The 14284-nt window shown below is 34.2% G+C and overlaps 1 protein-coding gene across 1 annotated transcript in view; it reads right to left on the bottom strand.

Annotated features, from left to right (window-relative positions):
- Nucleotides 1–14284, bottom strand: part of DNAH9 (dynein axonemal heavy chain 9) — a 455137-nt gene that overhangs the window by 417734 nt on the left and 23119 nt on the right. The gene's annotated exons all lie outside the window — the stretch shown is intronic.

Below are 14284 nucleotides of genomic sequence, written 5' to 3'. Positions count from 1 at the left end.
GTGTTTTATCCACTGTGCCACCTAGCTGCCCCCAAAGATACCCCTTTTTTTTTTGGTGGGGCAATGAGGGTTAAGTGACTTGACCAGGGTCACACAGCTAGTACATGTCAAGTGCCTGAGACTGGATTAGAACTCAGGTCCTCCTGAATCCAGGGCCACTGCTCCACCTAACTTCCCCCTATGCACAAGATTTTTAAATCTATGTACTCAGAATTGTTGATTTGTTATCTATAGATATATTTTTCCTTGCTTCTCTAAAGTAAGTCACATCATCTGCAAAAAACAATAATTTTTTTCCCACTTGTCTCTGCTTATTCCCTAGATTTTTTTTTCTGATCTTATTGTTAAAACTAGCACTTTAAAAAATAATATCAAATAACAGTGGTGATTATGGACATCCTTATTTTACTCCCAGACTTAATAGAAAAATATTCAAATTTATCTCCATTATATAAAATGCTAACTCTTGATTTTATACAGATACTATTTATCACATTAAAAAATCCACTTATTCCTGTGTATTGTGAAATTTTAAAAAAGGAATGAGTTCTGTATCTTGTCAAAAGTCTTTTTCATATTTGGTGAGATATATAAGTATACATACATATTTGTTAACAATATCATCTAATATATTAATAGTTTTCCTAATATTCTTTTGATTCCCTGCATTCATTGGATAAATTTAATCTGATCATCATGTAATCTTCATGACATGTTGCTGTAGTTTTATTGTGTCTTATTTAAAATTTTTACATCAATGTTCATTAGTGATATTGATCTATAGTATTCTTTCTCTGCTTTTTTTCACATTTAATTATCAAGATGATTTTTGAGGGGGTAGCTAGATGGCACAGTGGATAAAGCACTGACCCTGGCTGAGTTCAAATCCAGTCTCAGACACTTGACACACACACTAGCTGTTTGACCTAGGCAAGTCACTTAACCCTCATTGCCCTGAAAAAAAATTTTTTTTTCTTATAAAAGGAGGAATTTTTTGGTCTCAACTTCTAATTTTTAAATTATTTATGTAATACTGAAATAAATTGTAGGCTGGATTTATTTTTTTTTTAGAATTTGCTTATAACCTTGGGGTTTTTCCTTTGGGACTTCATTAATGGATTGTTAGATTTCTTTTTTGGAGACTGAATTACTTATGTTTCAGTTTCTTGTTCTGTTTATCTAAGATTTCTTTATACTTTTGTAACTATCAATTAATTTAATTTATCAAGTTTTTTGAATATAATGAGCAAAACAGGTTTTAATAATTTCATTTATATTTTTCATGTTATGAATTGTTCTTTTTCATTGTTGATACTCAATTTTATTTTCCTTTCTTTAAAAATGTCAATTTAACTAGTGGTTTTTCTTTTTTATTCTGAACAAAAATGAGCTAGTTTTATTAATTAAATGAAGTTTTTTTGCTCTGTTTTCAATTATAAAAAATCAAAAGTTTTATTTTGGTGCTTAAATAAATTTTATAAAATTGTTATTTACTGGGGGTGGTTTTAACTTTACATCCCATCTATTTACCAGTTCTCTCTCTCTCTCCCTCTCTCTCTCTCTCTCTCTCTCTCTCTCTCTCTCTCTCTCTCTCTCTCTTCCTCCTTCCATTTGTCTTTTTCTTCATTTTCCCCTCTCTCTCCCTGTCCAAAAGTATTTATGCATATATAATTTCCCCTAAGAACTGATTTTGCTACATTTCAAAAATGTTTGTATGTTTTCTCATTGTTGTCCTTATCAATATCAAAATTATCTATCATTTATATGATTTATTCTCTGACTCACTGATGTTTTATGATTAACTCTTCCATTAAATTGTTATCATTTATTTAATGGCCTTTTATTAAATGTTTATTGCACTGTGGTTTGTAAAATAAGTGTTTAATATTTCTTTTTTTTCTTTATTTGTTTCTGAGTTTTCTGTGCTGTGAGGGCCAAAATTTGATATACCGAGCATATTAAGGTGACTCGCATAGTCAAATTTTATAAGGGTAGTGTGTGTAACTGAGTAATATGCATAATCTTTTATGTTTCCATTCAATAATTATTAGAGACCCATTATATCCAACTTTCTTCAAACTCTATTAAAGTACTGAAATTATTTTCTGTTAATTTTTTAGATATCTATGAGTCAGAAAGGGGTATACTGATGTTGTTTCATATTATACTTTAGTTTTTATATTTTATATATATTTTATATGTTTATATAATACATATTCCATTTTACTATATTTTCTTTCTCTCTGTAATAGATTTTTATTTTTATATTTTTTAGTATTTAGATGCTATGTCATTCAGTACATTTATGTTAAGTATTGATATGAATTCATTTTCTATGGCACCTTTTAGCATGATGTAGTGCCTCTGTTTATCTCTTTTAGTCAAGTATATTTTTGTTGTTGCCTTCTCTTATATCATGGTTACTGCTCTTGCCTTTTGTACTTCAGTTAAAATGATTTTTTTTTTGCTCCTTATTTTGCCCCTTATTTTGACTCTATGCAAATCTTCTTGTTTATTACATATGATGTGTTATTGGATTCTGCTTTTGAATCAATTCTGGTTTTTTTTTTCATTTTTGGTGTGATGTTATTCCATTCACAGTCACTTGTGTTCATTAATTGTGTATTTTCCTTCATTATATTATCTTATATTTTTTCCTTCCCTTCCTTCCTACTCCTACTTTACAAAGAATAGAGTGGTGACTGATGAATATGTTCAGTACTAATGCTCTATACTTGATGGAATATGCTTCTTCACTGACCTCTTTCTCTCACTCGGACTCCAATCGCATGTTCTTACTCTCTTTTTTCCTTTTAAAAAGCCTTTTCACAATCTATGCTCTGTGGTTAGAGTTTATTTTTCTTATGTCTAGTCCATGAATGAACCCTCTCTATTATTCCCCACTCTCCTCTCCATCTCATTTTATTATATTTCCTTATTATGTTAAGTATATTTCATCACCAAACTCTGTGTACATTCTAATTTCCTCTGATCAGTTCAGGTGAAAGTAAGAGAAAACTGTTGCTCACTCAGCCTGCTCCTTCCTCCTTATTTATAAAGTCTTCTACTTGAATACCCCAATTATGTAAGATAATTTCCTCTATCCTTCCTCCCTTTTCTTCCCTTTGTGTATTCCTTTCCCTCCACTCTCTTTCTTTTTCTTTTAAGATCATCAAAATATGACAAAAACAACTCAAGGCCTCTGTATTATTTAACTATATCTATGAATCCTAATAATATTAGGGACTTGAGGGAACACATAATGTAATTTCTTTCAGTTAGTATATAAATACTTCATTATTATTTATTCCATTCTGATTGCTTGGTTGTATTTGCCTTTTAATTATTCTCTTGTGTTTCAAAAAATTCTCAAGTCCTCTATTTAATTAAATTACTTCCCTGCCACTCCCATGGTACTTTACTCACTTTTCCTGGGTACATTATTTTTGGTTTTAAGATTGTATTTTTTGCCTTTTATAATATTGTATTGCAAAATATCCCCTCCTTATAATGGTGCTTCCTAAGGCTTGTGTGACCCTGACTGTAGCTCTTTATATATTTAAATACTTTCTTTCAGTACATTGTCTTTGATCTGGACTTCTCCATTTTGACTATGATATTCCCAGGAGTTTTGATTGTGGGGTTTTATTCAAGAAGTGACTGATGGATACTTTCTATTTTCACTTTGCCCTCTGGTTATAAGGAATCTGGGCAGTTTTCTTTAATGATATGAGGTCCAGGGATCATTTTTTGTTCATTGCTTTCAATCAGTCCAATTATTTTTCTATTACCTCTCAATTTGATTTCTATGTGAGTTGTTTTTTATATATTTCTTCTATTTTCTTCTATTTTTTCTGTCTTTTGACTTTATTGTTAATAGTTCTTGTCTCATGGGGTCATTAGCTTCTGTTTGGTACAATCTAATTTTTTAAAAGTGTTGTTTAGATAAGATGTTGAACCTCTTTACTTATGCTATTAATTTTTCCATCAAGTCTTTCTTTCATAACTCTCATTTCTGTTTCAATCCTTTCTTCTAGTGCTCATGTTTCACTCATAAAGAAATGTTAAAATTAAAAACAAATTTTGCCTCATTTCTTTCAAGAAATCTAGTAGAACATTTTTCCAAAGTGTGTTTTCCTTTGAAACTGCTTATGGATGTTAGGGATTTATTTTCTTCTTCCATGATTGTGTCTTGGACATTCCTATCACTATAATAGTTAATATTTTTGTTTACTCAATCTTCTATCCTTGCTTTCTGAATATTTCATCTTAGCACCCAACTCTGAATTTTTCAATGGCTTTGTTTGGTCCTGTTTTGTTTTCTTATATGTCCTGCTGATATTTTCTTTGGGTATTGCTTATTGTGTTCTCCAAGTGTTTTAGGGGCAGCTCAGGTAGGGGACCTGAAACATTTAAGTGTGCCCAAAGCTTCTAATGAAGGGCAAAATCTAGTCACCACCCTTCTTTTCTAAGCTTGCAAAGTCCTGACTTGGGTTGAGGTATCCCAGCTAGAGCTCTAGTAAACTACTACTAGCCTTAACAATCCTTGTATAGTCAGACCATTCTACAGGATTATCAAAGGTGCAGATTCCTATTGGTCTGAGGTCTCTTACCTGGTTGTAGGCTTAAGTCTGCCTGGGACCTGGATTCAAAATGCTGCTTCAACATCAAAGCCATAGAGCTGCTGTCTGCTTATGTTCCTGCTCATTTCTGCTCATTGCCCTTGACCACTACCCCTAGGTACAGGTAAACTCTTCAGTCTGCATTGGATCTGCAGTGTAGCTCTAGGGTATGAGCAATAGAGCTGACAGCTGCCATCTGTTCTTATTCCTTTTGTAGCATCAGGCCTTTCTGTGGCTGAACTGGAGCTCCTTTTTACCCTAATGCACAGTCTCATGTAATTGTACAGTTGCTATAAGATGCACCAGCTTCTTCTTGATAGATCCTGTCCCTAGTGTCTTAGTGGCAACAGGCCTATATTCTTCTATACCAATTTAGGCTGGAAAAAAGATATAATATTACTTTCATTTCCTGATTAGGACTCAGTCTGGTATTTCCTCAGATCTTTATGGAGCAATAGTGGTAGGGAGCTGAGCTACATTGCTTCCTCTTATCCCATCCATATTGAATTGTTTCTCAGCTCCTTTTAGTTTACCAAAGAACTGAAAATGAAGGGACTGCCCATCAACTAAGAAATGGTTGAACAAATTACAGTAGATAAATGTAATGAAATATTACTGTATCATAAAAGAAATGGCAAAAAGAATAATTTCAGAAAAAACCTGAGAAGATATATAAGAATATAGACTGATGAAGAATGCAATGAGTAGAATCAAAAGTTTTTCTACAAATGCTGTAACATTGTATAGGAAAAGAACTTTGAAAAAGTTAAAAATTCTTATCAGTGCAATGACCACCAATGATTACAAAGGAGAGATTATGAAGCATATTACTCTGACATAAAAATGATAGATTCAAGGTACAGAATCAATCAATCAATTAACAAGTATTTATTGTGTCCACTATGTGCTAGGCTTTACAGATATAAGTGGTGGCTACCATATCTTATGTGAACCTGACTGTGGCTTCTTCATACTTGAACTCTTTTCTTTTTGACTGCTTGCCATATTTTTTCCTTTGCATTTTTCTTTGAATCTCGTTATGATATTCTCGGGAATTTTCATTTAGAGGTTTCTTTGAGGTGACTAGTAGACACACACACATATACACTTTACCCTCTGGTAAATAGATCTGGGCAGTTTCCATTCATGATTTCTTTTTTCTAATAATAAACATTTTTATTTATAGTTTTGAGTCCCAAATTTTATCCTCCCCTTCCTTCCCTGCATTCCCCCCTCCCCAAGGCAGTAAGTAATGAGATGTGGGTTATACATGTGCAATTATGTAAAACATTATCATAGTGGCAAGGAATTGGAAATTGAGGGGTTGCCCATCAGTTGGGGAATAGCTGAATAAGTTGTGGTATATGAATGTAATGGAATTCTATTGTGCTGTAAGAAACAACGAGCAGGAAGAGTTCAGAGAAATCTGGAAGGACTTTCATGAATTGATGATGAGTGAGATGAGCAGAACCAGAAGAACATTATACACAGTATCATCAACATTATGTGTTGATCAACTGTGATAGACTAGATTCTTCTCACCAATGCAATGGTACAAGAAAGTTCCAGGGGACTCATGATGGAAAAGGCTCTCCAAATCCAGAAAAACAAAACAAAAAAACTGTGGAATATGGATTCTGATTGAACCATACTATTTCTTTTATTTTTGGTGCTGTTGTTTTTCTATTTTGAGGTTTTTCCTTATTGCTCTGATTCTTCTCTTATAGCATGACTAATGCAGAAATATGTTTAATGTTGTTATGTATGTGTATATACCTATATCGGATTGCCTGCTGTCTAGGGTGGGGGGAGGGAGGAGAGGGAGGGAGAAAAATGTGAAATTGGAAATCTTATATAAATAAATGCTGAAAACTATCTCCACATGTAACTGGAAAATAATAAAATACTTTTATTTTAAAAAACATTACCATAGTAGTTATTTTGTAAAAGAAAACTTGAATAAAAGAAAAAAATTAAAAGGTGAAAAATAGCTTGTTCCAGTCTGTTCAATCAATATCAGTTCTTTCTTTGGAGATGGATAGCATGCTTCATCATTAGTCCTTTGGGATTGTCTTGGATCACTGTATTGCTTAGAATAGCTGTCTTTCACAGTTGTTCATCAAACAATATTGTTATCTCTGTGTACAATATTCTGGTTCTGCTCACTTCAGTATACATCAATTAATACAAATCTTTCCTGGCCTTTCTCAAATCATCCTGCTTGTCATTTCTTATAGCACAATATTATTCCATCATTATCATATATTACACCTTGTTTAGCTATTCCCCGATTGATGGGTATTCCTTTGATTTCTAATTCTTAGCCACCAAAAAAGAGCTGCTATAAATATTTTTGTATGAATAGGTCTTTTTCTCTTTTGGGGGATATCTTTGGGATATAAACCTAGCAGTGATATTGCTAGATCAAAGGGTATGCACAGTTCTATAGCCCTTTGGGCATAGTTCCAAATTGCTTTCCAGAATTGCTGGATCTTTTCACAACTCTATCAACAGTGGATTGCCACATTTATGATTTCTTGAAATAAAGTATCCAAGATTTTCTTCTGGTCATTTTTGGCCACTGATTCTTAGATTAACTCTCTATTACCTTTTTGCTATGTCAATTGCTTTTGTTAACACATATCTTACAATTTGTTCTATTTTTCAATCTTTAAATTTTCTGGTAATATTTCTTATTGCCTCATGAAGTCAATGATTTATGTTTAGACAATTTTAATCTTCAGGAAGTGTGTTTCTTGTGTAAGGTTTACTGTCTTACTAATATGACCTATTGATTTTCTTTCCAGATTTATCTCCATAACTCCTTAAAAAGTAGAATTGGCCAAATGCAAAAAAAAAAAGTATGAAAACTCACTGAAGAAAATAATTCCTTAAAAAAATTCCAACTGGGCTACTGGAAACTAATGACTCCATGAGACATCAAGATACAATCCAAGAAAATTAAAAGAATGAAAACAGAGAAGAAAATGTGAAATATGTTGGAAAAAGAACTCATTTGGAAAATACATCCAGGAAAGAGAATTAAAGGATTATTGGACTACCTGAAAGTCATGATAATATATATATATATATATATATATATATATATATATATATATATATATATATATATATATATATTCTAGGTTTCATATTTCAAGATGTCATCAAGGAAAACTGCCCTAATATTCTAGGGCCAGAGGGTAAAATAGAATTGAAAGGATCCATTGACCACCTCAAAGAGATCCCAAAACCAAAACTTCCAGGAATATTATAGCCAAATTCTAGAGCTCCCAGATAAAAGAGAAATACTCAAGCAGTCAGAAGAAAACAATCAAATATCAATGTTTGCAAGAAACACACTTAAAACAGAGACACACACAGACTTTAAATAAGAGGCTGAAGCAGAATTTATGTTTCGGCTTAAGTTAAAAAAAAAGATAGTTATGATCTCAGACAAAGCAAAAGCAAAAATAGCCCTAATTAAAAGACATAAACAGAGAAACTACATCTTGCTAAAAGGCAACATAGACAGTAAAGTAATATCAATAATACACATATATGAATAAACATATATGCTCCAAATGGCATAGCATCCAAATTTTTTTTTTTAAGTGAGGCAACTGGGGTTAAGTGACTTGCCCAGGGTCACACAGCTAGTAAGTGTTAATTGTCTGAGGCTGGATTTGAATCCAGGTACTCCTGACTCCAGGGCTGGTGCTCTATCCACTGCGCCACCTAGCTGCCCCAGCATCCAAATTCTTAAAGGAAAATTTAAATGAATTACAGGAGAAATAGACAGTAAAACTATAATATTCAGAAGTAGATAAATCTAAACACAAAAATAAGAAAGAAAGAAGTTAAGGAGATGAATAGAACTTTAGAAAAGTTAGAAATGATAGACCTCTGGGGAAAAACTGAATGAAAATAGAAAGTAGTACAACTTTTCCTCATTTATGCATGGCACCTTCCCAAAAATTGACCATGGATTACAGCAAAAACCTTTACAAAATCAGAAAATAAAAATATTAAATGCATCCTTTGCAGAACACATTACAATAAAATTATACTCAATAAAGGATCAAAGAAGCATAGATTAAAAATTGATTGGAAAGTAAATAATTTAATTCCAAAGAAAAAGCAAGTCAAAGAACAAATCACAGAAATAATCAATAATTTCATTAAAGAGAATGACAACAATGAGACAATGTACCAAAATGTGTGGGATACAGCCAAAGCCTTACTTAGGGTAAAATTTATAACACTAAATGTGTGCTTCAGGAAAATAGAGAAAGAGTGGATGAGTGAATTGGGCATGAAACTAAGAAAACAAACAAAAAAACCCCTATAAAATCAGATTTTAAATATCCATTTAGCGGGGTGGCTAGGTGGCACAGTAGATAAAGCACCAGCCCTGGATTCAGGAGTACCTGAGTTCAAATCTGGCCTCAGACACTTGACACTTACTAGCTGTGTGACCCTGGGCAAGTCACTTAACCCCCATTGCCCCCCCCCAAAATATCCAATTAAACACCAAAATGGAAATCCTGAAAATTAAAGGAGAGAGTAATAAAATCAAAAGCAAAAAGCCATAGAACTAATAAATAAAGCTAGGAAATGGTATTATGGAAAAAAACAAAACAATAAAAGAGATAAACAATTTGTTAATTTGATTAAAGAATACCAAATTACTAGTATCAAAAGTGAAAAGGATGAATGAACTACCAATGAAGAGAAAATTAAAGCAATTATTAGAAATTATTTTGCCCAATTATATGCTAGTAAGACTGACAATCTAAATGAAATGGATAAGTATTTATACAAATATAAAATTCCCAGATTAATAGGAAAGGAAATAGAATACTTAAAAACTGTTTTAGAAAAAAAAATTGAACATGCCATAAATGGACTCCCTAAGAAAAAATCCTCAGGACAAGATGGATTTTGCAAAAATTCTCTAAATCACTATTGATGATAGGAAATCAAATTAAAACAACTCAGATACCCTCTCATACCTGTGAGATTGACTAATATGACAGAAAAGGAAAATGATAAATGCCAGAATGGATGTCAAAAAAAAGGGATACTGATGTAAAAAAGAAATAATTCTAATACAGTGGATCTACAGTTAGGATCATACAAGATTTAGCAGGTACCACAATAAAAGAACAAAGCACTTGCTATTTAATATAGCAAAAAAACTAGTATTAGAAGCAAGAATAACCTACCCAGCAAAACTAAGTACAATTCTGTAGAAGAATAAGATATATTTAATGAAATAGAGGATTTTAAAGCATTCCTGATGAAAAGATCAGAACTGAATAGAAAATCTGACATTCAAACACAAGATTCAAGAAAAGCAAAAAAAGTCAAACATGAAAGAGGCCTAAATAACGATCTAAACAAAATTAAACTGTTTACACTCCCGTATGGGAAGATAATACATGTAACCCCTCAGAACTTTATCATTAGTAGGGCTGTTAGAGGGAATCTATTTGGACAGAAGGCATGGGCATAGTTCTATTATATTAGAAAAATCTCAAAAAAATAGAAAGGTGAGAAACACTAGGAGAACAGGGAAGGGATAGAATGGGACATGCAAGGAAGAATTTATGGAGGGGAGAATGAGGGGAATAAGCAATACTTGAAATTTGGTTTACAAAGGGAAGAATATACCAACACATAATTGGATATAATACTCCCGGGAGTTTTCATTTTGGGATTTCTTTCAGAAGATAACCAGTGGATTTTTTTTCAGTTTCTATTTGGCTCTCTAAGTCTAAGCTATATTGGCAGTGTTCCTTTATTATTCTATGTCTACGCCCTGTTTTTTATTCATGGATTTCAACTAACTCAGCAATTATTAAGTTATCTCTCTTTGATCTATTTTCTAGGTCAGGTGTCTTCTATGAGATATTCACATCTTCTTTTTCTCCTTTTTTTTTTGTCTTTTGACTTTGTTTTTACTATGTACTGAAGTCTTATGGAGTCATTATCTTCCACTTGGCCTATTCTACTTTTTTGTACCTTTTTTACTAAGCTGATTATTCTCTTCAACGTTTTCTTACATAGTTATCATTTCTTGTCCCAGTTTCTCCTCTACTGCTATTAATTGATTTTTAAAATCATTTGTTTACTTTTAAAAATATCTTTCGTCTTGGGTTTTTTGTTGGGCTTGGTCCAATTTGTGTTTTTCTTTGAGGCTTTGCTTGTAGATGTTTTCAAATCATTGTCTTGTGTGTTTGTATCTTGATTCTTATTGACCACAGTAGTTTTTTTGTGATCAGTATTTTTTGTTTGCTCATTTTTCCAGCTTGTTTATTGATTCTGGACTTTTTGTATTGGGCTCTGTTCATCTCTGGAGGGGAATGTTTAAACTAAGCTTCTGTCCTTTATATACTTCTGCTGCTTTTAGTCTATCTGGGTTCCTATAAGTTTCCACTGCTTCCTAAGTAGTGTGATCCAGGGAGGCATCTTCTTCACTCCTTTTGGAGTGACTTGAGTATGGGTCTGTTAGTTTGTGTGTATTTGAGTTTCCATATTTCCAGGTAGCCCGCTGGGAGGTTCTATATTTTTAGAATAATTGAACTGCTGACTTCTCCTTGTTTGTGGACCCCTGCCCCAATCTATTCCACTGCAGGTTTGTGTGTGGGGCTAAAAGTTAGAACTGAGTCCTTACTTTGTTCTTGGCTTCAGTGCCACACAGCTGTTTCTGGAAGTTGTTCCTTGCTTAGTACACATATAGGATACCTGCTACCTCATGATTACAACCACTTCTCTCTACTCTGAAACTGATTCAAAACTGGGCAATGGGAATTAGAGCTTCCAGATGGCACCTATTCCTATACTCAGTGATATTGCAGGGGTCCCCTGGGATCTCTTTCTCGGTTCAATGCTCTGTTTTTGGATTGTTGGGCTACTTCTTGCTGTTGCTATGGCCACAGTCTAACACTTGCAGCTGATGTGGCATTGTTACTGATGGCTAGCCCCCACGCCGGTGCCTATAGATCTCTCTTTTTGTCTTCCTAAGCTGCCCTGGACTTGAAAAATGACTCATTGGCTTTTTTATTGGCTTTTCCTATCAGAATTCAGCCTGGCACATTTTCTAGGGTTGTTGCAGTATAGGAGGGTTGAGAGAGTTAGGCAAAAATGCTGGTTCTCACTCGGTCAACTTCAAGACAATTCTAAAAAAATTATTTTTTAAAATGAATGTCTCTTTGCGAGAGCACAATGATATTAATGAAGAAGTAAACTATGTGGCAGAAAAATAAAGACATCAATAAAAACTATTTTTAAAACAAAAGGATTAGAAGAGACAGATCACAGTGATATTGAAGTCATCTGATAGTTTAAACTAGGGGAAATGCCAATTCCCCACTTGTATATACAGAAAAGTAAGAAAGAATAGAGAATACTTTTGGAAGGGTAAGGGTTGGGGTGAGAATAGGATCTGCTACTGTTTAATATTCATTGAACATCAACAAATGTCAGGTATCTTAAACATTTGCACTAGAACTATTATTTCAGTTTAAAACTGCATAATTTATAGACATACATAGGACCAAAGCCCAAGTCTAAATATTTACTTGATAACTGCCTTATCTGATAGAGAAATATTGGAGTTGTCATGCTTTCTTTCCCAACTGTTAAAAGGTGTGCAATTAAGGAAAAGCAGTGATTCCAATTGGTGGCCTACAGTCACATCTGTATATGAGGCCAGTCTACTGCTTCATTTGTAAGAGCAGTTGGAAAATGTCAAGATCAAGTTGTATTTGGAGGCTGGGGTAATCAGTCATTGTCATAGTTATCTAGCTATCAATATAGCAGGGATGCTGAAGGAATATAAGGGATTCAGGAACTATCACTGTAATGGGAAAAAGAGGAAGAATTTTATTTGCAAGGTTATGTTCATAAAGAAGAAGTGGGGGAAAATTAAGCATTAAGTGCCAGAGCTACTGGGGACAATTTAGGATTACAAATATGCAGCTGAGATTTTACAAACAAAGGAAGTGGGAATACAGTAGTTAATGGAGACATATGCTTCCTTTATATCAAGAGAGAGAGATGGAAGGTGATGTAAAAGATGTATTTAATGACTTGCAGAAACATAGTAGAATAAGTAATATAGAAAACAGTTATTAGTGTACTCATACACATAAATATATAATGGATAGCCACTGAAAACCAAATCTCTCTCTCTCTCTCTCTCTCTCTCTCTCTCTCTCTCTCTCTCTCTCTCTCTCTCTCTCCTCCATCCCTCAGAAACATACAGACACACACACACACACACACACACATGATTTTTCCCCTTAAAGACTCATTCAGATTCACTCTATCCCTCTCCTTCTGCCTCCAATTCCATTAAAAATCTTTTTTCCAGTTTTAAGACAGATCTCTTTCATCTCTAGCCTTCCCCACACAGATCTCAGCTATAAATTTATAGTGCTAAATCTAAATAGACCTGAGAATTAATTCTAAATACTTTATTGACCTCTTACCATTAGCATAATTCTGAAACTTGATCTTAAACACTAATATGTCATTTTCAAGCCCAAATTCCCAGGTGCAAATTTATAGACCTAAACTATTAAACAGTTCTGTTAAACAAGAAATGTTTCCTGCTTGCATATTGGTGTGGTGTTTAGTTATTTTAGGTCATGTCCAACTGTTCATGACCCTACTTGGGGATTTCTTGGCAAAGATAATGGAGTGGTCTGCCATTTCTGTCTCCAGTTCATTTTACAGATGAGGAACTGGGGCAAACAGGGTTAAGTGACTTGCCAAGGGTCACGCAGCTAGTAAGTGTCTGAGGCCAGATTTGAACTGAGGAGAGGGAGGAACCAAGATGGTGAAGTAAAGGCAGTGACTTGTCTGAGCTCTCCCCAATACCCCTCCAAATACCTTCAAATAATGTCATAAGACAATTCCTGGAGCATAAAAACCCACAAAAAGACAGGGTAAAATAATTTTCCAGCCAATGACAACTTAGAAGGTTGGCAGGAAAGGTCTGTTGTACTGGGGTAAGAATGGAGCACAGTACAGCACAGACTGCATCAGCACAGACCCAGCCCCAGCCCAGCCATAGCCTCAGCCACAGCAAACCAAAAGTAGGACTTAGGAGCCTCTGAATCAGCAGCAGCAACAATTTCTTCTGGAACTCAGCACACAGATGGGTAAGGGGATCAAGCAATTTGCCAGAAGGCTATTACAGGAATCTCTTTGCCAGCACTGAGGCAGGATCCTATTGTTTTTGACCATACTCTGATCCAGGTCACAGTCTTGGGTCCCAGGCAGTGGAAAGGCACAAGCACTGTGGAGCTTGTGGCCACAGTGGAGTGGGACTATGTTCATACTTCCAAGCAGAAAAGCAGGCTCGCTATTGCTTGCATACCAGAGCACAAACCGGGAGAATAGTAAACATAACTCTCCTTAAATCATACCACCTTGGAAGAACTAAGCACTTACAAATTCCTAGAAGTATCTCTCTGAAAACAGCTGCACAAACTCCCTGAAGCTTGGGACACTGTTCTCCACCCTAGAAGCAGTACCCTACTTTAACGGAGTTAAAAGTCAAGAAATAGGTTGGGAAAATGAGCAAACAGGAAAAAAAAATGCTGGCCATAGAAAGTTTCTATGGTGACAAGGAAGATCCAAATACACCC

The sequence above is a fragment of the Dromiciops gliroides genome, chromosome 4, assembly GCF_019393635.1.
Source record: "Dromiciops gliroides isolate mDroGli1 chromosome 4, mDroGli1.pri, whole genome shotgun sequence".
Taxonomy (NCBI): Eukaryota; Metazoa; Chordata; class Mammalia; order Microbiotheria; family Microbiotheriidae; genus Dromiciops; species Dromiciops gliroides.
This window is presented reverse-complemented; position numbering and strand designations above follow the sequence as displayed.